This window comes from Callorhinus ursinus, unplaced genomic scaffold (genome assembly GCF_003265705.2).
Source record: "Callorhinus ursinus isolate GAN/ISIS: 27379988/994484 unplaced genomic scaffold, GSC_fseal_2.0 scaffold17, whole genome shotgun sequence".
In the NCBI taxonomy this organism is placed as follows: Eukaryota; Metazoa; Chordata; class Mammalia; order Carnivora; family Otariidae; genus Callorhinus; species Callorhinus ursinus.
The window spans coordinates 27417988-27444514 of record NW_027397079.1 but is presented as its reverse complement, the minus strand read 5'-3'; the positions used below and the strand labels follow the sequence as shown (position 1 = coordinate 27444514).

General features: G+C 44.3%; 1 long non-coding RNA gene across 1 annotated transcript; it reads right to left on the bottom strand.

Annotated features, from left to right (window-relative positions):
* Positions 1–24901, bottom strand: LOC112834507 (uncharacterized). The gene is made up of 4 exons (XR_003210931.2): positions 24706–24901; positions 15743–15892; positions 14886–15141; positions 1–3342 (listed from the first exon to the last, which is right to left on the bottom strand). It is a non-coding gene; the product is annotated as an uncharacterized lncRNA (long non-coding RNA).
* Positions 24902–26527: the final 1626 nt, after the last annotated feature.

Here is a 26527-nt window from a genome sequence, read left to right as displayed (position 1 = left end):
GCACGCATGAGCGGCGGGGAGGGGCAGAGGATGAGGAAGAAGCAGACTCCCGCCTGGGCAGGGCTTCATCCCAGGACCGCGGGATCATGACCTGAGCCGAAGGCAGGTACTTAACCAATTGAGCCACCCAGGCGCCCCACACACCCAGAATTTGTAATGCAACTGAAGTCATGTTCAACCACAAACACTTTAGGAATCTTCTTTTTTGAAATACCTCCCTAAAACATAAGCTTTCTTTTTGCCTTTCAAATAAAAGCTTCATATTGAGCTCAGTTCTCTAAGAGAACTCAGGACTCATTCTCAGAGAGTGACCTGGCATGGCTGAGGATGTGGGGAGAACAGAAGTGGTAGAGATTACTTGAGTAGCTGAGAACAGGGGGACATTTGTGACTATGACATTTTGTTCCTGGGACCTTGGGTGGTACTGAGGGTGGTGCAGAGAGCGTAGCTTATCAGCAAATTCTAGACTCAAGGCACGTTGCACGCACTCAATTCCACTATCAGTCAGAGAGTTCAGCTATATTTCAAACAAAACCAAACCAAAACACTGCTATATAACTGCAGAGTCTCCCACTTATTGGGGAGAGTGCCATTGCAAGTGCCCAAACTATAGAAATGACCTCTTTAGCTATAGAGCCTACTGATGTTAGAACTCGGTATTTGATAAATTAGGACAAGATTTGACAAACGGAAACTACTAGTTGAATGGGAGGCCTTTGCCTCCTGGTGAAATTAAGGTGCCTGCTAGATTCAGGTTTTTGAAGCTCTTACAACCAAACAAGGAACCTCTGAAACATGGGATAGGCCACATGACCAACAGGACCTGAGACTAACAAGAATGGATATTTGCCATCTTCCCTCCAAAAAATTACACACTGAACACTGATCCTACAGTGTTGCTAATGAAGCTAGAGCATTTTCTCAATATTAGCCAAGGACTTAGAGTACATTTCCAAAAGGAAGGCCTTCCCTTAGAAGGGCTCACTTTGTGAAAGATAAACTGTAACCTTGGACACCGAAACATACCCACTATAGGAGAATAATGCCACAATGGAAGTTTTAATGACTGGCCAAGAATATTGGAAAGGGATTTGTCAGAATTTGTGAGTGTGTCACCAGGCTGTTGAGAGCGGAGCAGCCTGCCCCTTCTGGTCTGCATTCCCTCTGGTGAAAATGAGAATACTAAGCAATTGTAGCTTGAATATCTATCTTCTTTATTCAACTCTATGACCACTGGGCAACATTTTGATATTGATTTGCCTTTTCAAATAAATTTCCATATTGGAAAGAGAATGTGCTAACCTGCCAACAAGAACTTTTAAGTACCTCCCTGGGACATCTATTTCTCAATGCTGAAAACTGATGATTTGCCATTTTGGTGTGTTACACAACATCTTGGAAGTTGGGCATGAAGGAACCAGGCCCCTGTGAGCAAATAGATTATTCCTGAGTGAGCTGACAAAAGTTTCTGAATCTTGTGGCGACGCCACCAGGAAGCAGGCATCCTGGGAAGCCAGCCTTGACACACTTCCTCATTGCAACACTGAACTTCCAGTGGCCATGGGATGAATGGACCCTTGGCAGGATGTACATTCCAATGTGTTTTCTCTGAGAGGAAGTACATTTTCTAGAACATGACCCAAGGGCATGGCTGAGAAAGAACCAAGCTCCTTTTGCACAGGAAAGACAATACCATGATGCTCTCTGAGAGTTACAGGTTTCCTCAAGCTGTGGCAATCACCGTGGGTATTTATGCAGTGCCTACTATCTGCGAGGTATTTATGCAGTGCCTACTGCACACTAGGTATTTATGCAGTGCCTACCGTGTGCGAGGTAGTGTGAGGGATATAGAGCAGGAATCAGGGAAAAACTTCTTTTCCAGAACTTTCCATCTAAGAAGGGAGAGAAGATAATTTGTAGAATAGAAAGTAGAACTGGTATGCATTACAGAAGATATCACTGAAATACCAGTACTAGCTCAGAGGAGGAAATATTACTTACTGTATTTAGCAAACACGTATACAGAACTTACTTTATGCTGAGCGGAATAATTAGCCCACTTAATGCTCTTGGTAATTTATGAGATAGGTACTATTATCATCCCCATTTTACAGAGAGGGAAACTAAGGCCCAGACATATTGAGAAACTTTACAAAAGTCCTGGAGCTAGGAAGTGGCAGAGCAGGAATGTGAACTGTGGAGGTCTGGTACTGGAGTCCTTGCTCTCGACCACCACGCTGCTGTCTTCCAGGTGGCACCTGGAGGGACCGAAGGAAGCTTTCATGAAGGCAAAGATATTTATACAGAGCCTTGAAGAGGGTGCGTGGCTTTTGGACATGCAGACATGGAAGGAAGCACATTCCAGCAAAGTAAACAGTGTGAAGGCAGGGAGTCTAGCACACTTGGAACGATTGTTAAGCCAACAATAGTCCCACAGCCTTAGCTCAAGTTCACGTTCAGGAAGAGTAAGTTGTCAGAATAAAGGGCCTAAATAAAGGAAAGGGCCAAGTATGAGGGGCAAACAGTGGTTGAGAATCTAGCTTTTTTGAACTTAATTTTCTACAATTTCCATTAATTCTCTCTATCCCAATCCTTAGCTGAGTAATTGACTTGAAAAGAAGGCGTGGGTTTGATAGAAGCAAACATACATTGGGGCCTTGTAAGTAGCAGGGTCCAAACCATAGCCTGTCATGGCATGGACCCAGGAGTAGGGTTAACCATTGCCCTAGAACCAGGTTGGTATTTCCTGATCCACAGGGAGGGGCAAACAGACCACGTTTATTTGTATAGATCCTACAACAAAGGAGAAGGCGATTCTGGAAGACCGGGGATAATGCTCTCTTTCTTAAGAAAAGGCCACCCCTATTTTGAAAGTAAGACGTCTTCTGCTACAAGGGCATCTCATGAGGCTTTAAAAGCAACTAAATCATAACGGCAGCACTCTTCATGAGCAATGAGATTGCTCACTGAGTATCGGCGCTAAGTACTAGGCTTCAAGAAACTGGGTGATATCTCCTTTAACTGATTCTTGATTGCTTCATATCCATCTCCTGAGTTGGGACCATGGTTAAAAACCAGAAAGACTGAAGAACAGGTACACAATTCCCCAAAAGCTGAGTAAAGCCAAGTCTGCCAAGGTTCTAGATCCTTCTCTTCAAGGGTGATGTGGGTAGGTGCTGTAGCTTCTCCTGACAGGTACACCGGCCTCTGGCTCTAGGCCCACGGGCTCTGGTGGAAGGCGGGGGAGGTGGTGGGATGGTGACACAAGCAGGTCACATTTGAATATAACCCAGTCCAGACGTTAGATCCTTGGGTCTGTCATCTTCATCCCAAGGGGCCTGCCTGGTGAGGAGGAAGAGGTTGGAAGCTTTAGCTCTAGATAGACCTTAGTGCAAATCCCTGCTCTATGACATGCTAGGTGTGCAACCTAGGGAAAGTTATGGAACTTCAGTGCATTGTGGCATGCTCACATGGAAAATGGAGATTGAAACATTTTATTTAGGAGGACACTTGGGAAAATCAAATGCACTGATGCAAAGCACTGAGCACAGTGCCTGATGCTTAGTAGATGTTCAGGAAGACTTTCATTTCCCTTATCTCTCTTCCTTGATGACAGAGTCACCCACATTCTTGTAACACCAAATATTCTTTTTTGGGGGGGCAGAGGAAGAGGGAGAAAAGTCTTAAGCTGAGCGTGGAGCCCGTCTCGGGGCTTGATCTCATAACCCTGAGTTCACGACCTGAGCCAAAAGTCAAGAGTCAGAGGTTTCCTGACTGAGCCACCCAGGTGCCCCTGTAACACCAAACTTTCTGAGTACAAATATTATATCTGCTCCTCAATTAGTTCAAAAAGAAGGCAACCCTCAAAACCAGAGACTCAGTCCTTGGAGAAAAGAACTGGAACTAAGTGCCAAAAAGAGAACTGAAATCTGAGCCCATTGGAGGCGGTGGCAAGAGAAAGGTATTAAGTTTATTTTTTTTAAACATTTTTTTTTAAAGATTTTATGTATTTATTTGACAGAGAGAGAGACAGAGAGAGCAGGAACACAAGCAGGGGGAGCGGGAGGGGGAGAAGCAGGCTTCCTGCCGAGCAGGGAGCCCGATGCGGGACTTGATCCCAGGACCCTGGGATCATGACCTGAGCCAAAGGCAGATACTTAACACTGAGCCACCCAGGCGCCCCAAAAGGTATTAAGTTTAAACGACATCATGAAGACAGAAGAGAAAAATATTCAGGCCTCCTGCACTAAGAGTTCTAGAGTTACCTGTCTACTGAAGTAATGCCTCTGGCCAACAGGATGTTCCCACGTGGACCCTGAACTTAACAACTCCTTCAGCAAGCACCAGCCAAAGAGAGGGATGGGCTGCCTGGTGCAGCAGGAGAGGGACTGGCTATTGACAATGCACCTCCTAAAATATATCTAAGAGGTGCGGAACAGGTTGCAAGTGGGAAGAGGCAGGTCCTAGGCAGCCGCCTCGATTTCTCAAAGGATTTGCTTGCACCATTGCAAACAGAATTGCCATGCGCCCTCAGAGAAGGAAGCATGAGCGCAGAGGCTGGTATGTGGCAGAACCTCCCTAACAGTCATCCTGCCCCTCCCTCCCTCCCTCCTCCAACCACCTGGCCCTGTCCACTGTGAGAAAGTTCTGATGCTGGAGCCAGGACCACAGGTCAGCATCCCCTGCAACCAGAGCCTCTTTTTCAAAAGGGGGGAAAGCTCACGGGGAGAGGGGTGTGGTTGGCCACCTCTTTGCTTCTGTGGTGTTGCCCAGCTATTCCATACCCAGGCATCCTCCTGGCGTGTTGATTACAAATTTGCAGAAGTTGAACCTGCTGTCTTCCCATGAGCTGATGGAGCCAAGGAGGCTCTGATCGGTCACTGTGTTGTTTATCCATAACCCAAGGTTAGGACTCCTGGGTTATAATTCTTTCAAGATTTCGTACCCTCCTTCCTACTACCTAACTAGGAAGGCAGCTTAGTTTAAGGGAAATCATGGCTTCGTTGTTTATCTGGCTTAGGAATGAAAACAGTGCTTGTGAAAGTAAAGAAAACCCCAGTTAGGTCCACTTGGATGACAAACACATTTCAAGGGTACGAGGAATAAAGTATAACGAAGGCTAAAGTGAACTCAAAGTTAGCACAAGTGCATGAGCCTGGGAACGAAAACAACAAGTTTGAGACCTCAAAGATAAAATAAAATATTAGCATAAGAAAAATGGCAGTATAAAGTCAACATCTTGATTTTTCTAATGACTGTTTATCAACTGCTGTCAGAGGAAAAAATGTCTACATTCCTGATTTTGAGGACCAAGAAAAATTTAGAGTCAATTGTTACATGTGTCTTAAGTAATTTAGCTTTTCTCATAGAATAAAGAGAATATGTTTACTGTTTGAAATTTGGAAAACACAAAAAAACAAAAAAATCACCATAAAGAAAATTAAAATCTTTCTGAATTCTATAATATAGAGTTGTTAGCATGTTACTCATTTTCCTTTTGCTGCCTCTAGGTATATATAGATGTATTTACATAACTGAGATAAATTATACATCAAATTCTAACACCTGAATTTTTAAATTACTATGTCATTAATAATTTTGCATTGTATTTAAATATTATCTGCTAGTATGTATTCACTTTGAAAATAACTGCCCTTTCCAACTTTAAAAATACTGCATGCTTTTTTGAAACTATTTAAGAATAAAAATATGTATAATAGAGTCAAGTAAAAAATCATGTCATCAATTGGCACTTGACAATAGTGGTGTTCCAACTGGGGAGAAGGACAATGTATTCAGTTAATAGTATTAGAGCAATTGGCTATTCATCTGGGAGTTTTCAAAATTAAATCTTTATCTCACTCCATAAACACAAATAAATACCAGATGTATTTTTAGAGTGCTAAATATATAAAGCAAAACCATAAAAACTATTAGAGGAACATGTAGGGACCTATTTTTCTGATCTGGAGAAAGAGAGGCTCTTAAATATGTAACAAAAAATCAGTAATCAGAATATATGTTGTTAAAAATCTTATAAATCTTTGACTAAAAGGCAAGCAACCTAACAAGAAAATGAACAAAGAATATAAACATAGATTTTCTAGAAGAAAAATGTCTAATAAACATAGGTAAAAGAGTTCAATCTTGCCAGTTATCAGAGAAATGCCTATTAAAACAATACAAAGATATAATTTCCTCCCTGTAAACCAGCCAAACATTAAAAGATTAGTACTACAGTTCAGGGTTGATAAGAGAGTAGAGAAATGGCATTCTTACCTAGTATTAGTGGTGGAGTAAGTTAGTGTCACCTTTGGGAAAGACAGTTTGGCAGAAACTATCAATATTTAAAAATACATGCAGTCTTTCATCTGGAAAATTCCCTTCAAAACATTTACCCCAAGAATACACAGAGTAGGGCACCTGGGTGGCTCAGTTGGTTAAGCAACTGCCTTCGGCTCGGGTCATGAACCTGGAGTCCCGGGATCGAGTCCCACATCGGGCTCCCTGCTCAGCGGGGGGTCTGCTTCTCCACCTGACCCTCCCCCCTCTCATGCTCTCTGTCTCTCATTCTCTCTCTCAAATAAATAAAATCTTTAAAAAAAAAGAATACACAGAGTGGTCACAAAGGCAATCAAATTAGATGCCTTGCACAACAGTAGTTTGAGATAGCAAAAGAGTGGACCCAACCTAAATGCCCATCAGTGGGGAAGTGACCGAATACACCAGAAAACATCCTTATAGGTAACAAGGTAACACATGCATATTACAGATTATTGCCGAGCAGTTAAAAAGAACAAGAAAGAATCATATGTAGTGGTATGGAAAACACTTCAATATATACTGTTACATGAAGAAAGCAAATTGCAGAACAATATTACAGACTAGTTCTTTTTTGTTTAAAGAACACACACCAAAAAAGTTGTGTCTGTCTATATATGTAGGTGGATTATGCACAAGTCTAGAAACATACAAACAAAACTGATAATGGTGCTGATCTCTGGGAAGAAAGGCAGACTTGGTGGGGTGGAAGGAGGACAGAATGAAAGGGAACTTCTTCTTTTTATTTTTATCATTTTTGTCCATATTGTTGGAAGTTTATACACTGAGAATATATTCGTACATCATTTTGTATTTATGGATATGTAGCTGGGGAGTAAGGAGTTGGGGAGGAGGGAGAGACACCTTCTGTCATGCAGAGCCAACCACTGCCAGTCTTTGGGTGAACTATCTTTCTAGACATTTCTCTCTTTTTTCTTTTTAAAGATTTTATTTTAAATATATATTTTTAAAGCTTTTGTGTATTTATTTGAGAGAGAGAGCAAGTGCAAGAAAGAGCATGAGCAGGGGAGAGGGGCAGAGAGAGGGGGAGAAGCAGACTCCTCGTTGAGCAGGGAGTCTGATTTGGGGCTCGATCCCAGGACCCCAGGATCACGACCTGAGCCGAAGACAGCTGCTTAAAGACTGAGCCACCCAGGTACCCCGATTTTATTTATTTTAGAGAGAGAGAGCACGAACTCAAGTAGGGGGAGGGGCAAAGGGAGAGGGTGAGAATCTCAAGCAGACTCCGACTAGGCATGGAGCCCCATGTGGGGCTCAATCCCATAACTCCGAGATCATGACTTGAGCCGAAATCAAAAGTCAGATGCTCAACCAACTAAGCCACCCAGGTGGCCCCAGACATTTCCCTTTAATACATATATATGTATATATATATAGAGAGAGAGAGAGATACATAATATACAGAAGTAGAATTCATTTGTTCATTTGTTCATTCAACAAACAGTTTTGAATGTCTAGGATGTTCAAGATTCTGGGGATCACAGTAAACTTGAATTCCCTGATGTTGTTTTAGTGAGGGCAACAGATAATAAGCAAACAAAAAGTATATAATTTTAAGTGGATATAAGGTCTATGAAGAAAATAAATGAATGCTCACACTATATACATGCAACCAGTGTGATCTATCCAATGATATGGAATCTTTCCCTTGTGTTCAATGTACATCCACAACAATATGTGTAATGGCTGAACCAATATTGCATAGATGAGCCATGGTTTATTTAAACAACTGGCCATGGATGAATACTTGAGTAGTTGTTTTTACTACTCTGAGCATCTTTGTGTACTTGTAATTATCACCTTCAGATAATTCCTAGAAGTGGAATTGTTGGATGTTTCAGTGGTAAAAGAAGAATTTCTTAGTTCCAAAAATGCTACCAAGGGCAAATGCCTTTTATCTAGTCACATGGGTCCTTACTTGTAGGTCCCTAAGGAGTCTTGTGTCTCCATCATTCAGAAGAGGGACAACAATTCTATCAGCCTCTTTCAGCAGATTTAACAGTGGTGGCACAGAATGGAGGGCATGGCGTATCACATTGGGTTGGCCCTATGGCAAGAGCAGATGCTCTTTCATCTATGGTGTAAGAACACTGTCATGGCTCTTAAGGAAAGTGTCCAGGCATTTGTGGGCTGAGATACAAGTAAGCCATCGATCCTCAAAATGTCAAGTGCGCTTATAAGATTCAAACACCTTTGCACCTAAGTTCAAACTGCTAAACTATTAAAATATCACATCATTTTACTTAAAATTGAGGACCTACAGGTTCAAATAATTTAGACCATCTTCTGGTAATTAACAGAAAAAAAAAATCTTACAAGGTGATTTTTGCTTGGATGACCCAAGGATTTCAAGGAGGATTTTCACGAAGACTGACATGTTAATAGTAAACACTCATATTGATGTAGATTCAACATGTGCTGTTCACCATTTTAATTGCTTTATAGATACTAATTTATTAAATCCCGTGATGACCTAATGAGGTAGGTATTTAATATCCTTGATTGAGGGCGCCTGGGTGGCTCAGTTGGTTAAGTGACTGCCTTTGGCTCAGGTCATGATCCTGGAGTCCCGGGATCAAGTCCCATGTTGGGCTCCCTGCTCAGCAGGGAGTCTGCTTCTCCCTCTGACCCTCTTCCCTCTTGCGCTCTCTATCTCTCATTCTCTCTCTCTCAAATAAATAAATAAAAATCTTAAAAAAAAATCCTCGATTGACAGACAATAAAAGTAAAACACAGAGATTATGTAAATTGCCCAGTGTCACACAGCAAGTATGTGACAGAACCAGGATTAGAATCCAGATAATCTGATGCTAATTACCATGTGCTTTTTTTTTTAAGATTTTTTATTTATTCATTTGAGAGAGAGAGAGCACAAACAGGGGGCGGGGCAGAAGGAGAGGGAGAAGCAGACTCCCCGCTGAGTTGGGAGCCCCAGAGGGGGCTCGATCCCAGGACCTGGAGATATGACCTGAACCAAAGGTAAACACGTAACCAAATGAGCCACCCAGACACTCCTAAATCCCATGTGCTTAACCACCACTCTGTGCTGCCTCTCAACATGTTGGGTTGGAGGGAGGCATGAAGAATTTTAAATTTTTATTCATTTTGCCAACTGGCCCTTCAGAAAGATTTTATCAGTTTAAAAACTCACAAAAGATGCTTGTGAGAGTTTGTTTTGTTTTCCTAGGCCCTCTGCAACATCAAGTACTGTGTTATTGTTTAATCTTTGCCAATCTGATAAGATTAAAAAAGGATATTTTTATTAGCATTCTCTATAACAAAAACAAACAACTTTTCAAAGGTTTATTTGCTTTTTATTTCTGGGATTGCTTCCTCCTATGTTCTATCTTTTATTTCATTATTCATCTTTTCCTTATTGATATTGATGTTTTTTAATATATAAATAAATCTTTTGTTTGGCATGTAAGTGAAAAAATTTGCCATATGTTGTCCATAACTTTTCAACTTGTTTATGACCTCCTGTTTTGATATTGGCTCAGAGAAGTTTAAAGCCCAATGTGTTAAAAGTTTTCGATGTCATTATGATGTTTGAATTTTATAGCATGCTCATAAATATTTTTCCCACCCCAAATTTTAAAAAACATACATATTTTCTTCTAGTGTTTTTATAGTTCCATGTTTTTTTAGCACTGAAATCTTTTATCTATCTAGAATTTATTTTGATGTAAAGAGTAAAGCAGAGATTCAGCTTTATTTTATTACAAAATTATAAAAAAGATGACCCAATGTCAACTTATGTATGAAAGAAAAAGAAAATTATGAAGACAAGCAGAGAAAAAAGATACACTATATAAAGCAGAACAAAGATAAGAATTACAGAAGACTTTTCATAAGAAACTATGCAAGCCAAAAAAAAGATACTGGAGGGACATCTTGAAATAGCAAAAGAGAAAAGTGAAAATCGTTAACCTAGAATTCTATATTTAGCAAAAATATCTTTGAAAAAATAAGGTACAATAGAGACTTTTCCAGAAAAACAAAATCTGAGATTATTCTTTTTTTTTTAGTTTTAATTATTTATTTGAGAGAGAGAGAGAGCATGAGCTGGGGAAGAGGGAGAAGCAGGTTCCCAGTCAAGCAGAGAGCCTGATGCGGAGCTCGATCCCAGGACCCCGGGATCATGACCCGAGGCAAAGGCAGGCGTTAACTGACTGAGCCACCCAGGCGCCCCCTGAGATTATGCTTTGCCAGCAAACTACACTACAGAAAATATTACAGGAAGTTCTTCAGGCAGAAGGAATATAATATTAGGTAGAGACTTGGGTCTACACAAAGAAATAGAATGCCAGAAAGTGTAAAAGCAAAAGTAAAATACATTTTCCTTATTTTTAATTGCTCTAAAAGACTATTGATCAGATGAGGCAAACATAGAAACATTATGTTGTAGGGTTTATAACATATATAAAAGTATAGTGCATGACAACAATAACAAAAAATGGAAAGAATGAATTTGGACATAAACTGTTGTCAGGTTCAAATTTACTCTTTCCATTTTTTGTGTTATTGTTGTCAGGTTCTTACGTGATGCAGTAAATGAAATAATATTATTTGAAGGTAGACTGTGATAAGTAATGATGCCTATTATAAGCCCTAGGGCAATCACCAAAAGCTTCAGAGAGATGTAACAAAGCTAATAATTAGGATAAAATGGAATTATAAAAAATCCAATTACTACAAAAGAAAGCAGGAAGACAGGAATAAAGGAACAAAAGACAAATAGAAAACAAAGTAGTAAGATGATAAATTTAAATTCAACCTTGTTAATAATTACATTAATTGTAAATAGTCTAAACACACCAATTAAAAGAGATTTACTGGAAAAGCAAGATGCAAATATGTGCTGTCCAAAGGAAGCTACTTTTAAATATAAAGGCAAAGATCAGTTAAAAGTAAAAGGATGAGGTGTGTCTGGGTGGCTCAGTCAGTGAAGCATCCGATTCTTGGTTTCAGCTCCGGTCATGATCTCAGGGTTGTGGGACTGATCCCTGTATCAGGCTCTGCACTCAGCACAGAGTCTGCTTAAGTTTCTCCCTCTCCCTCTCCTCTTCCCCAGCCCCGCTCTCACTCTCTCTAAATAAATAAATAAATCTTTAAAAAAAGTAAAATGATGAAAAAAGATAGATACACAATGCATAAGAAAGCTGGAATCACTATATTAATTATCACAAAGTAGATTTCAGAATACAGAATATTCCTAGAGATGAACAGGGACACTATTTAATGGTAAAGAGATCAAGTCACCAAGAAGATATGTATGTTTAAAGTTCTGTTGTTAGGCATATACATGTCTAAGATTGTTATACCTCCTTGGTGAATGCACCAAACAACAGACCTTCAAAATATTCATGGCATAAAGTGACAGTACTGAAAGGAGAAATAGACAGACCCACAATTACAGTTGGAGATTTCAACCTTCCTCTCTCAATAATTGATAGAACAGGTAGACAGAAAATCAGCAAAGCTGTAGAGAACTTGAACAATTTGATCTAATTAATATTTATGAAGTATTCTATCCAATAAGAGCAGTATGCACATAACTTTCAAGTGCACATAGAACATTCCCATAAACCCTTTTCTGTGCCATGCATTAAACCTTAACAAACTTAAAAGAATTTAAGTCATCCAAATTATCCTTGCTGCCTATAATGCAATTAAACTAGAAGTCACTATCAGAATATCTGGGAAGTCCCCCACACAATATGAAGTTGCCCATCTGAGAACAAGATAGCCTGTTATTTATTCAGGCTTTATTTTATGTCTCTCGAATGGGTTTTACTACTCTATTCATCTGTCTTGTACATATTTTATTTTATTATTTTATTTTATTTATTTATTTTATTTTATTGTTGTAGAGCTGCCTTTGTGAATGGGGCCTATTACATTTTATTTTCTAATGGGTTGTTATTTCCTCCAAGGACATTGATTTTGCCTTAAAAAAAAATCTGGCCATCTTACTGTACTCAATTTTCCACATAATTATATCGTATTTTTCAACTATGTGATCAGATCATCTGTAAATAATGATATTTTTCCCTTTCAAAATATTTATATTACATTCCTTCATTCTGTTGTCTAATTGTATTGACTGACCCTTTCAGAACAACGTCACATAAGGAAGTGGTCCTGGGACATTGTTTCGTCCCTGGTCTGGAAGGCCATGCTGCTGGTATGTCACTGTTCATCCGTCTGGCTTTTAATGGCTACAATGAACTGACGGGTGATGAGGCAGACATAAGGCAACTGCACTGTGCAAAGGAGGCCGAAGAGCCTAGTTTCGTGCAGGAAACAAACTCTGGGGAAAGGGCTGCTCTAAAACCCTCAGGCTTCAGCAGAGGACCACGACTGTTCAGTCACCGAGGTGCAGCGCCATATACATATGACGTCAGCCGGTTTCCCATGGGCTTTGGAGAAGGGGTGGGGCTGAGTGTGACAAAACAATGTGTAGACGCTGCCTGTCTCGGAGCCTGAAATTCCTTGAGGAGAGAGGCTCATTTGAGATCCGAGGCTTTTTGCTCTTGGAGTGTCCTCCCCAAAAGGTACCCTACCTTTTGCCTTTTTGGCTTTCGGGGAGTAGTTGATGGTGGCCCTGGGGGTTTGAGAGGAGGCGCAGAAAGGCTGGGGAAGGCACTGGGTTGCTGGCTGTCAGGAGTGGGGTTGCTCTAAGGAGCCAAATACAAACTTCATTCATTTCACAATGTTGTTTGAGGCTCTCCAACCCCTTCTCAGGGCCCTAGAAGTTCATCAAACCTTAGTAAGGAAAGTTCCCAGTTCTGGTGATGGCTGGGGAGCTTGACGAAAGAGCCCACAGCAGTCCTGTCTCCTTTTTCACAGGGGTGAGCCTCAAGGTCTTCAACACGGTAGTGGAAATCACGAAACCTACTTCACAAGGAAGGCATGAAAGTAATTCAATAACGTGCATAAAATTCCTAGCCCAGTGCCAGGGACCTAAATGCTGATTGCCTTGCCCTCCCCTTCTAATAATGAAGGGGGAGGGAAGGATTTGCTTAATTCTTATTCTGTGGATGTGGATGTTCCCGGGTAAATCGGGGCCCCTATGTCTCTGTGCATGTGTCTATTTGGCTCTTCTGGAGTTCCTCGAATTGTGTACCTCAGCGGTTAGTGGGGGACCAGCCTGGGGTAATTTCTACAGAATAAAGAAATGTTCAAAAATGCCACTACCATCGCTACCTAACATGATATAGGCTGTGATAAAAACGCTGTGAGGGAGGGCGCCTGGGTGGCTCAGTCGGTTAAACGTCTGCCTTTGGCTCAGGTCATGATCCCAGGGTCCTAGGATCAAGGCCCACATCGGGCTCCCTGCTCAGTGGGGAGCCGTTTCTCCCTCTCCCTCTGCTGCTCCCCCTACTTATGCTCTCTCTCTCTGTCTCTGACAAATAAAATCTTTAAAACAAAAACAAACAAAAATGCTGTGGGCAAATCAAGTCATCTGAGGTGGTGGGGCAGTCCTAAATGCCACCTTCATATTTCCCTATTAACTCACCATACTGTCCAGAAGTTTTCTGGGGCAAATTCTCTCTCGAGTATAGTGACACCAAAAATAAATGACCGAAGAGAACAAGCGCATGCTTTGGGTCAGGCAGTTGCTGCATCTGACCTTGGCCTGGTCTTGTTTATGATGAGGCACCAAAATGTACTCAGTAAGAGCGATTGCTGTAGCTTCCTCCATGTGATGACATAAATCTTGAGCAAAAGATCATAAACATCATCCCTCTTTTCTTTCTAAGTAACTTTTCTTGGGAGGGAAAAGCATAATGAATGCAAAGACTGGGTTTATTCAAAGAGGAGAATCACTTAGGGGTGCTGAGTGAAATGGTAGATTTTTTGGACCTTGTCCCATTTGGGATCTGAATAATAAAAGTTAGCCATGTGAGGGAGAATGTTCTCCTTCGTGACCCCCCTGTGCTGCGATAACAGCAGGGAATGGGGCAGAAGGTCGGCCTCAGTGCAGAGGAGGACCCCACTAGTGAGGGCCAGCAGGGTAGACGGAAGCCAACTTAATGACCCGGGGTGCAAAGGATCAGAGAGAGCGTGACCACAAACCAGAACGTGCTCAGAGAAGCAGCTCTGAGACAGCCCTGAACTGTAGCTCAAGACAGAGGCTCCACTGAGCATCCCTTACGCCCACCTCAGGCTGGCTGAGAAACACCTGCCTTACACTCCTTTCCAGGAAAGTACTTCGCAATGCCATGCATAAATTCTCAGTCTTATAACTTTCTGTGAAATGCGCTCCCACTAGAATTACTGTTCTGTTACTCCCTCAGTTAAACGTTGTGGGGGGGGGGGACAGCTTGAAATTGGAAGAGACAAACCCTCAAATTTTTCTGGCGTGCCACAAGAGAGTAAAACTCCCAACCAGCCAAGATGTCACGTAAAGCGGGGCCACACCTTTCTGAGTCGGTTCCTTCAGCAGGTGAGCCCCAGAGTTGAGAGTCTGTGGGGTCAGCAGGCCTCCCTCTACCAAATGAGAAATATGGAGGGAAGAGGAGGCAATGAATACAAACCACAAAATTCAAACTGCATCTGGAGGCTGAGGGGCCCTGTCACTTGCTGGTCTCATCTTGAATCCCAGGGCCAAGTCTCTCCGTAACAGGTGCAAAGGAGTGGCTGTTTGACTTATGGAGGAAATTGTATGCGTCAGAGCACTAGGCAGGCGGTTGCATCAAAAAAAAAACAAAAACGACTTTTGCCTTTTCCAGAAAGCAGCCACCTCTATGACTGGCATGAGAGCCATCCTCGGGGTAGATTGCAAGGAGAAGGCTGAAATGGAAAGAAAAACTTAGTCCTTCAGCAATTAAAAAAAAATAGAAGGCCATATAAACTTCCTCTCTTCCACATGCGAACGTTTTTTTTCTGCATGGTGGCCCAAAGGCCTGTCCTGCATCTGACCACCGTTTAGTGGCTTAGTCTGGAGGCCAGGCCCAGTGAAGGCCCGTGGGTGCCCTTCAGAACAGCCAGGGCCAATCCAACCACAGTGAGTGTGGAGACCCCCAGGCCAGGAGGATCAAGTCCCCTGCGCTGGGCATCTGGCATTGCACACGGGAACAGTTAGGCTCACAGGCAACCAGGAAGCTGGAGATGCCAGCCCAGCCACGAAGAGATAGGGAGCGGCAGACCTGACCCGAAGACAGGTCCAGGCCCCCGAGGATCTCCTGGTCCCCGAGGATCTACCGGCCCCTGGATCCACCTCATGGCCTGGCCTGAATTCTGTGAGACACCCCCGAGCACCACCCCCACGTGTTAGGTAATATCCATTTTTTAAAAACCAAATAACCCCTATTGAATCTGAACTGGGCTTCTGTTGTTTGCCACCAACAGGGTCTTAACTCAGAAGGGAAAGTCCTTCCTCTGGGCAGCTTACCCAAGTGTGTCTGACTTCATTTCCCTTGTTCATGACGCTGGCCACCTCCACCGGCCACTTCCACTTTCTGATGATGGGGGTTCCTTACAGCTGAGTCACCTCTGATTCTGCAGGACCTGGGAAGGCTGTCTGGGATCTCCGCTTCTGAGCCTGCAAGATTGAGGATGGCTCAGTCGCCACACAACGCTGGTGGGAACACTTGGTAAGATCTCAGGATCAGTGAGACACATGCCACATAAGCAGGACAGTTGTACAAATGAGCCCAGTGCTTGTGAAGTTAGCCATAGAATCTGTTCTTTCACCACTGCATGTTTGGGACCCTCTGTAATCCTGTTCCTTTCTCAGCACCCCACTCCCATTCAACAAAAGCCTCCTTGTAGGAGGGAAGTCTCATGACCCGAGAAGTAGGTGGAGGGTCCTGCCCTCTGCGGTGGCATGGGGCCCATTTACAGGAGTGATGGTGTTGAAAGAAAAGGGGATTTGGAGTCAGGAGTCCTGGATTTCAGAGCTGGCTCCAGCATTTGCTAGAAGCATGACCTTGGGTGAGCCTGTCAAACTCACTGAGCTTTCTAGATCTGCAAAATTAAAATAGAAATGATCTTCCCCGCTGTGGCATTGTTGAGAGGATTCAAGGGGCAATGTTCAAAAGTGCTTTGTAAACCACAAATCCCTACTCATATTGTGTTGTTTTTAAGTGTTATGGTAGCAAAAAAAAATAAAAAAGAAAGAAAGAAAAAATTTCACACTACACTCTGATGTGCAAAATAAATGTAACATTCTTCACCACTGACCTCGTCCCCGGGAGCGCCACATCTCTGGAGAACAAGTCACAGCAAGGACATTGATTACAACCTGCCAGACTGCAAATGCTCTTGACATAGTGCTTATTTAATTCTCATAGCAACCCTGTGAAGTAGGGGCCAATGCCAGCTCCAATTGAAGGAGTGGAAAAGAAGCTCACATATGCTTGTTAGCAATATCTGAGTCTCTTTGACTCAGCCCCATCGGGTCTCACTGGTGATGAGTGTCCCCCGGACACTGGCTGAGGGGACAGTTGCCCCTCTAGTCGAAAGGGCTTCTTCACAACCTCCCTTGTGGCAACACTCGACACAAGCCCACCACCCAGCCCCCTCCGCTCATCCATATGCCCCCCATGGGGCTCAAAGAGACCCTTGGATACCTCCCAGGCCACGGGGGTGGGGGGGCGGAGCTCTGCCCAGAGGCAGCCTCCAATCACTTTTATGCTAACGCAGTCACTCCTATGTTATTGAGAACCTACTATGTTGCAGGCACTGTCGTAGGTTCATAAGATCGGTGAACAAAGATTCATGCCCTAGTGGAAAGGACATTCCAGCAGCAACAGGACAAGGGAGACAGGACCCTTGGAGGAGCTGCCCCCCAGACAAGAGGTGGAACAAAAGTCCCTCTCACCGGGGCCTCCCTCTCAACACCTTCTCTCTCCTAGGCAGGGAAGTCTGGGCATCCTGTTCCGAGGCCCACATTCCATCCCACCTTCCAGAAAGCTGGAAGATGGTGGCATTTCACTTCATCGTCCTCCTTGGCAAGGACTTACTCTTGCCCCAATCCCCTTGTGGGCAATGGATTGGGAAGGGCTCAGGGGTTATGTGCTCTCTCCACTGTTCTTTGATAGAGGCACAGTCCATCTTGGTTCTTACCATTCCAAGGATTATTGGGGATTTAGACAAAATTTCCCTCTCTTTACAAAGAGGCAACTTCTGACTTTCAAGAATACTGTCCTGATGAATAGGCAAAGAAAGTCAGTTGTGAGACTCGAAGTCAAGTGGGACCCTTCTGTTCTAGGGGTCCTGCTCTCTCCAAACCTGGGTGTGTTCAGCCTCAGTGTTCAGTGTTGGAGGTTCAAGGTTGACAGGGAACAAAGGATTTAGGGGGAAAGTGAAAGTACACGAGCAATCTCAGGGATCAACCAGGACAGAGACATCATCAAACAAGAGCTTCATATGCTGACATACATGCTAAAGGGCAGCTACTTCATTCTATTCTATTCTATTCTATTCTATTCTATTCTATTCTATTCTATTCTATTCTATTCTATTCTATTTGGTAGGGAGAGGTAGAGGGAGAGGGAGAGAGAGATCTCAGTGTGGAGCCCAATGCGGGACTCAATCTCATGACCCTGAGATCATGACCCAAGAGTCCGATGCTTAACCGACTGAGTCACCCTGGCACCCCAAGGTCAGTAACTTCTTAATGTGTTCTCTATAGCGGGGTGCCTGGGTGGCTCAGTCTTTAAGCATCTGCCTTCGGCTCAGATCATGATCCCAGGGTCCTGGGATCGAGCCCCACTTCAGGCTCCCTGCTCAGCAGGAAGCCTGCTTCTCCCCTGCTTGTGTCCCTCTCTCGCTGTGTCTCTCTCTGTCAAATAAATAAATAAAATCTTTAGAAAAACAAAGTGTGTTCCCTGTAGCTTTCACCGTAGCCCTTTGTAACAATGTTTACACTCTGTACATCTTTTGCTGAATGAACAAATGATTTATTAAAGAACATATTCCATGTTATTCATGGCAAGGAATAAAGTCTTGAGGACCCTAAATAATAATCAAGTCACACACACACACATACACTATTTAACTCCTACTTTATACTCCGCCTTGAGAGTAGACATAAAGAACAGTTGTTGCCTGTGAGGAGGAAGAGAAAAGTAGCACATCTGAAGCAATTAATTCAGCGAAGGGAGAGATGAGTGTGGGATAGGATTGACTGAGGCTCTTCCTAGAAGAGCGAGACTGAGATAAGCAAAGGAAAGGAGGCAGGGGCAGGAGGAACAACAGGCACTGAGCAGGAAGGCTCAGGGCCAGCAGAGGACAGGGGCAACCAGAATGGCGAAGTCAGAGGAGGGAGCAGTGGGAAATGAAGCCAGGTGGGGAAGGGGCAATGCAGGGAGGACCTTAAAAATTCGATAGAGGACTTTGGACTTAAATGGATTTCATCAGGTTAGGCTAGCTGTAATAATAAATGGACCCAAATACTTTCAAACAGTACAAGTTTACTTCTTGCTGATGTGGATAGAAGTCCAGCCTCCTTGATGGGTGGCTTTCCTCTTCACAGTAATTCAGGGACCCAGGCACCTCCCTTTCCTGTTGATGACATCTCCTAAGTTTCATTGTTGTCTACTTATAGCTAGTGCTCTTTTTTTAAAATAAATTTTTAAAGACTTATTTATTTATTTTAGAGAGAGAGAGAGAGAGAAAGACCATGCCCAAGCAAGAAGGGGCAGAGGGAAAGAGAATCTCAAGCAGACTCCAAGCCCGGCGTGGAGCCTGACACAGGGCTTGATCTCACGATCCTGAGATCATGACCTGAGCTGAAATCAAGAGTCAGATGCTTAACCGACTGAGCCACCCAGGCGCCCCTGGTGCTCTTCTTAAAGTGCTGGCCATTTTGCTCACTTTCCACTGCCTAGGACTCAATGATATGAGACCTTTAAACACAGAGGAGATGAATAAATGTAGGCTAGCCATGGTCCCAGCAAGAGAAAATGGATTTGGGGGGTGCAGGTAGCTGTCACTGCCACACGTGAAAATCCCAAAGGTGCTGCATGTAGCAGTTTGGACCCCCTCCATCATTTCATCACCCAGCAGCTCTAGGGAGGTTTGGGGGAGAGAAGTGCCAGCTGCAGATCGACAGTTAGACCATAGGTGATGTGATGAGGGCCTGACGCTGTCCGGTGGAGTAGAACAAAGAAGAAAAGAAGGTTGAAGAGAGAACGGTGAGATTGGGAAGGGCAGGGGGGCAGGATGGACGTCAGGAAATGGATGAAACAGGGCTCAGTGAATTTACTAAAGCCAAGGTGACTCCAGGGTCTGTGACCTCATGGAGCAGAGAGAGATGGCACATGTGGCAGAGATGTGGATGGTCAATATTAAATTGAGGGAGCCAGTCTGGAGGAAAGAAGGATAATGAGGTGCGAGACCAAATGTCTTGCAAAAGCAGCAAGAGAGAATTTCAATGAAAGAGATAAATGCTCACTTAACTCATGTTCTTCCAGGACTGAGACCTCAACCCCTTGGGACTACATCCTCCTGTCCTCAGATAACAAATCGAGAGGCCATAAGTCCACAGATCTTCAAGGGCCATACCAGACAAATTGGTGCCCCCTAACCTTCAGATTGGCCCTTGACCATTTAGACACAGCAAGTAGCCATGCTCTTTCTGGAAAAGTTTCCAGAAAAATAGATGCTCCTTCTACCATGACGTCTGATACCACACCCCCGACCTACAAATGTCAGCCTCCTCCCATGTATCCTTTTCAAAGGCAACAGTACTGTACACCAGCTGGGGGGATGAGACACCCAGAGCTGTCCTCAGGGTAGGCCCTCACTGTTGCAGACTGATGATCTTTCAGGAATCTGAATGACCCACACTTTACTCTCAGACTACGGTCAGTCAATAGCCCCTGAGGTGGTAGGTCCCATTGTTCTCCCAGACCTTTTCTGCCCACCCATGCCCCCATGCACACACGGCCCCTCTCAGAGAGGACGTTCTTCTCTCCTGGGCTCAGTGACTCATGCCTGATTCAGCTGTGCTCGTCCCTGAGTGTCAGTATTTTCCTATCAGGACATCCACTCATTCTTTTCCCCCCACATCAACCTGGGGAGGTGACTCACCTGCTGTTAGCTATGCCCCAAGTCCTCCCACTTCCTACACCCCCAAGCGATGACTGGACTGGAATGAGGAACAGAGGGGAAGCTTCTCAAGGGGGACACACTCCCTAAGGATGAGGGAGCCCATAGCCAGACACTGGATGAAGAGAGGCCTAAGCCTGCTGCAGGAGTGCCTGGGGGGCGGGTCTGGCACAGGAAGGGAGTGGATGACAGGGTCCAGAAGAGCCAAAGCAAGGAGTGGAGGGCGCCTGACTAAACCTTGAGTATATGAGATGGTATGAGCATCCTTCAGTCCCCACCAGGGTCTCTTCATAACACCCAGAACATTCTGGTAGGCTCCGTCCCATGATTCATTGTACGCATTCCCACTGTGGCATTGAGATCCAGAACAAAGGGAAAGCCAGAGGGAGAACCTTCTCAAGCAGCCTCGTAAGGATGACTTGGCTACAGGAAGTTACATAAAAGTGACTTAGTAGTCACAGTTACATGAGAGATATACAGGCCATCAGAACTCTGGTGTGACCTGCCCCAGGGTAAACCCACACCTCGGGGCTGAGGTACAGAAGAACAACGCTGTAAGTTCATCTGGCTGGGGTGACTGCTTAGCCTGGTCCCAAAACAGAGCCCTTACTTTGCCACTGAGCAGCTGGACATTCAGACCACTATGTTCAATAATTCAGCATGTTTGAGCATTTGCCAGGCACAGTGCTGGAGGAAAGTCCCACATCTCAGAGCTAGAAGGATCTAGAGACCATCTACTCACTGGGGGTCCCAGGAAGTGAAGTGACTTTCCTAGAACACCAACTAGGCCTGACCAAAAGCCAGAGCAGAGTTCCTGTTTCCTGTTTCTCTTCACCATCCACTGTCTCTGGCTTTCTCCCAGGAAATTATTTGATAATAAATACAACGTTTTCTTGGGGAACCTGAAATTGAGAGCAGGAGAGAGAAAATGTCAAGCGCTATGCCCCGATGCCCAGGCCCATGCAGGTTGACCATGCCCATGAGCAGAGGTGAGCCATCCTTGGCCCTGACCCTTCCCTTTCTCATCCAACACAGCCATTCCCCCATTTTCTCTGCAAGACCACCTCCTGCTCAAATTCACTGATGTTCCTAGAACTGGGGCAGCCTCCCCCAACTGTTAAAGGTGAACAGCCACTAAGAACTGCATGAAGGAAGTCTGATTTCTCTTTCCCCCACTTCCTTCTTCTTGCTGCTTCCTCATAGCAACCTCACTTCCACATTCCCTACCACCCCTTCCAGTGAGAGGGACTCTGACAGAGGGCAATGAACATATGGTGGAATGACCCATTGGAGTCCAACAGACATTGTTTGAATCCAACCAACATCACTCACTCACTGTATGATCACTGCACATTATTTGATCTCTCTCAATGTCTTCATTTATACTTTGAAACAGATAATTTCTTACCCTCAGACATTTTTCATATATGTGGCATATTGATCCTATACTAACATACTAATCCAATAATACACTTCAGTCCTTTATGGCCTATTGCAGCCTATGCTGGCTCTGGGCTGTTGTGAAGCCACAGGGCCAGGGCTTGGGCAAGGAGGAAGGATAAAGATGACAGGAAGGAAGAAGGCCTTCCAGGAGCCCAACAACTGTGCCTTACCCATGTTTCATGCCTGGTCTCACGCCTGTCACCATCACCAGCTGGGCTTTCTCTTCCCCTACCAGTGTGCCCCACATACTCCCACATGGTAAGCTGGCCTCGTCACCAAAGACCCAGGAGTCTCACAACATCTCGACTTCCCTCTGAAATGGCAATGTTCTGACTAGGGTCCTTTGTGTGTCCCCTAGGTCATCTTTTTCATGTCTGGACTACTCCCTTACTTATGAGGCCTCATCAAGGAAGGAATGGGGACCCTGAGGAGGAATGGTCTTTGCTTGAATCTTGTTCCCATGCCTACCAGCAACAACATCCCTTGGAAGGGCCAGAAGGCTCTGATCCTGCCTGGGGACCAAAGGGCTGGTGCTCTGGTCCTCTGAGAATGTGGTGGTGAGGTTTTTCAGAGATGGCTTGCGATGGTCAATTTTATGTATCAACTTGACTAGGCCACAGGGTGCCCATGTATTTGGGAATATCTGGGTGGGTCTGTGATGGTGTTTCTGGATGAGATTAACATTTAGAATCAGACTGTGTAAAGTAAGTTGCCCTCCCAGTGTGGGTGGCCCTCATCCACTGAAAGCCCAAATAGAACAAAAAGGCTGAAAAAGAAGTAATTTTGCCTGCCTGCTTGAGCTGGGACATCAGTCTTTTCCTGCCCTTGAACTAGAACTTATACCATTGGCTCTCCTGCGTCTCTAGCTTGCTAACTGCAGATGTTGGGACTTCTCAGCTTCTGTCATCATATGAGCCAATTCTTGAATCACATACATACATATACATATATGTGTATACCTGTGTGTATATATGCATGTGTATACATAATCACCTGTTGGTTCTGTTTCTCTGGAGGATCCTAATACCAGCCTGCAGCAACATATCCCATCCTGCTTTCTCTTCTTGCTAGGCAAATTTTACCCTCCCCCATCAAGAGGTGGGGACTCTGTTCTCTTCTTTTGAACCTGGGAGGGATTGTGACAGCAGAAGAAATGACGCTAGGTGACTGCCGAGCCTAGGTCATGAAAGGTGTTACAACTTCAGATCAGAAGGGTTTCTGGGAAATGGAGATGCCCATGCCTTTCCATGGAGGGTCAGATTCAGGTGGGCAGTTGTGAGGCCCGGTGAGCTGGGTTTCTACTGATTTTTCTGATCAGATCTAATTCCACCCAGTTAACCACTAAATTTTACAGGTGAGGAAAGCAACTCAGAAGAGTTAAGGGAAGGGTCCAGGATCCCACAGTCAGTTGGTGCTGAGCCAGCCCCAGGAGCAGACACCCGGTTCTCTCAGCCCGCCCTACACCTGCTGTCCTGCCTGCTCTCTGAGGGAAGCCTTCTTCAGGAGAAGCTTGAGTGAACATTTCTTTCCCTGAGGTAAAGCTGAAAACCTCTGTGCTCCTACATAAGTAGGTTCACTTTCCCTGTTGGTCTTGGGGCAGTTGGGTCTGCTGGCACAGCCAGCGGTCGTATATGTCCTGTGAGTCCAGGGGCCTCTCAGGGACACTTCCCCATTGCCCCGTCCACCATGGCTAGGGAATCCTCACCATCAGATTCAAGAAAGTCACTAACATGCAAATGTCTTATCTGGAAGTGGTAGGATGCTAATAGCTGTTAGGATTTTTGTTCATTAACAGATCCAGACTTCAAGGGGTTGAGGCAAAGGACAGCTGTGCTTTCATAGAAGAGAGGGGTGAGGGGGAGGACTAGAGTGGAAACAGAGGGATGAGCCCCTCCAGGATCTGCGGGTGAATCCCAGCAATGTAAGAACATAATTCCCTTTTTCTAATTTCTGAGAGTACTTTGCATCCATATTTGTTCTTTTACTCTTGTTAGCTGAGTTTCTTCTTAAAATTTCTGCATGACGTCAGTGGTAGGCATGTGCCAACTAAGAATCCAGACAACCTTGAACTGCTATGATCTTGACTCACATTCTTTGACTCTGGCAGCTCTCGTCACTTTTCCTTTTTCTGGAGTCACTCCTCTCCTCCTCTCCCCCAATCCAGGAGAGTCTCTCCCTCACTCCATAAGTGCTCCTATCAGATTTGAGGGTGCGTCGGGATCATCAGGAGGTCTCCTGGGAGCACAGATGGCCAGGCTCCACCCCCACAGCTCCTGGTGCAGTAGGTCTGGGGTGGGGCTGAGCATTGGCATTTTAACCCAGGAGGTGCTGAGCTGCTGGTCCCGGGGTCACCACGAGAAGCTCTGCTCTCGTTCGGTACCATTCTCCTCCCTCTTCTAGTGGTGTTCACTTATTACGACCACACCATTACCGCATCTGCCTGCGCTGGCCCTTCTGGTCGCCAACTCAGTCCCATCTGTTGGAGTTACCTCCAAATGGCTGGAGCCACAGTGGATTTCGTTTCCAATGTAAACCCGCAGACCTCCCACCTAACCATTTCATACCTTGGATGCTGATCAAAAACCTTTCCGTCACTCCTCTCCCCTCTTACTTCTCTAAGTCAAAGCTGAGGAAACCCAAGTAACTGGGGCTTATAAGAAAAAACAAACAAACAGGAATTTCTGGTCCCAAGCAGGGGAGGTGGCCGCCTTGGTGACAAGGCTGACTTTAGATAGTTTCAATAGACCAGGAAAGTGGGCAGTCTGGAGCTGGCTCCAGCCAGGTCTAGGATGATTACAGAGAAAACATCCAACCCAATCTCCACCCACCCATCCAGCCATGCCCCTCTGTCCTCACCAGACCCACACGCCCTAGAGTCCTGTAACCCCTCTCCAGGCAAGGCGTCCAGATGCCAGCAGACTATCTTCCCAGGACGTTGAGCAACGCTTGGGGAAGTATTTCCAGCATTCATGCACTCCCCAGCAGCCTGCAAGACATTTTCTCTAAGGAATTTCAACACACATAACTAGTGCTTTGTTCTGCTGTGAATGAGGGTTTGTCTCGTTGCCAGGGTTTCACCATACAGGAGATGAGCAAACATGAGCTGAAGCCTCCTAGCAGCCACGTCTCAGTCTTGACGATCTTTCTTCATATTATGCACAAATGTCAAACCACTCGAGAAGAAAGAAATGGGGAGGGGTGTCAGTCCTATTTGAAGATCTAACCAATCTAGACAATCTGTTGTCATAAACTTTTTTAATGTCAGGTACCCACTGTCGGTTTCGATGAAGATGGTCTGAGCTAAGCATGGCCATGCACTCTAGTCAGAATCCTGACAGTAGTGTGTTGATACGCAAAAGCTCCTCACACTTTTCCCTTCTACCTCCATAAATGGAATTAAAAAAAAAAAAAAAAGAGGTCAATTGTTAATGGTGCTAGTTCACAGATGGCTCTTCTGTCCCAAGCGAACAGTTGACTTCTTGATGAATTGAGACCCAAGTAGAAGGGAAGGTCTAAGTTGGCACTGGGTTTATTGACTATGAAGGACGAGCTGAGCTTGGGCTGACAGGTCTCCTGCTGGAACAGGACTGTTCCAGATCTCAGTTCCTTGTCCTGTTGTCTTAGACAGCTTTATTGAGGGGTTATGCATTTGTTTACTCAGGCTGCCATAACAGAGCGCCACAGACTGGGTGGCTTAACCAAAGAAACGTATTTCCTCAAAGTTCTGGAGCCTAAAAGTCCAATATCAAGGTGTCAGCAGAATTGTTTCTCTGGGGGCCTCTCTCCTTGGCTTGCAGATGGTTTTCATGTCCCTGTATCTTCACGAGGTCTTCCTTCTGTGTGTGTCTGGATCCTAATCTCTTCTAATAAAGACACCAATTATGTTGAATTTGGGCCCATCTATATGAATAATTCTACTCAATCACCTTTGTAAAGACCTTATCTCCAAATGCAGTCATATTCTGAGGTACTAGGGGTTAGGACCCCAACATATGAATTTTGGGGGGTGACACAATTTGGCCCATAACAGTATCATCATTCATTTAAATTATTTACCACATTTCACTGATTTTACGACACGTTTTTCCATATTTTAACATCTAACACAGGCTGCATCTAACAATCTATAGTGTTCAGGATTTAATTGGCAGATGGTTTCGTTCTATTAGTGGTACATAAAGTAATGGTGCATCTTATAATGGATGACGTCTTGGATTCAATGAAGTATAATATTCCTTGCAACACCCCACTGAATTAGCTACTATTTTAACCCACATTTTACAAATTGAGAAACTGAGGTACACAGGTTAAGCAACTTTCCCAAGGACACAACCTTGTCAACAGTGGAGCTGAGTTTCAAACCCTGGGGTTGCTATGAGGCTGAGTTAGTGCATATGAAGCATTCAATACCTGGAATGCAGTACATGCTCAATCAATGTTGGCAACTATTATTCCTAATTTTGGAGAAATGTAAATGTCATTTGTATACCTTGTAAGTCACAGTGAACTTGACATGTATTCCTGGGAGCAGGGCCATCCCCACAGTGATTTGTGACCCTGATGTCTTCCTCCTCCATGAGCAAACATTTCCCATCTAATATAGTGAAAGTTTACCTATTTGTTCTTCTACCCGAGTGAAGGTATGCTTTCTAATCATCTACCATATACAAAGTTCAGT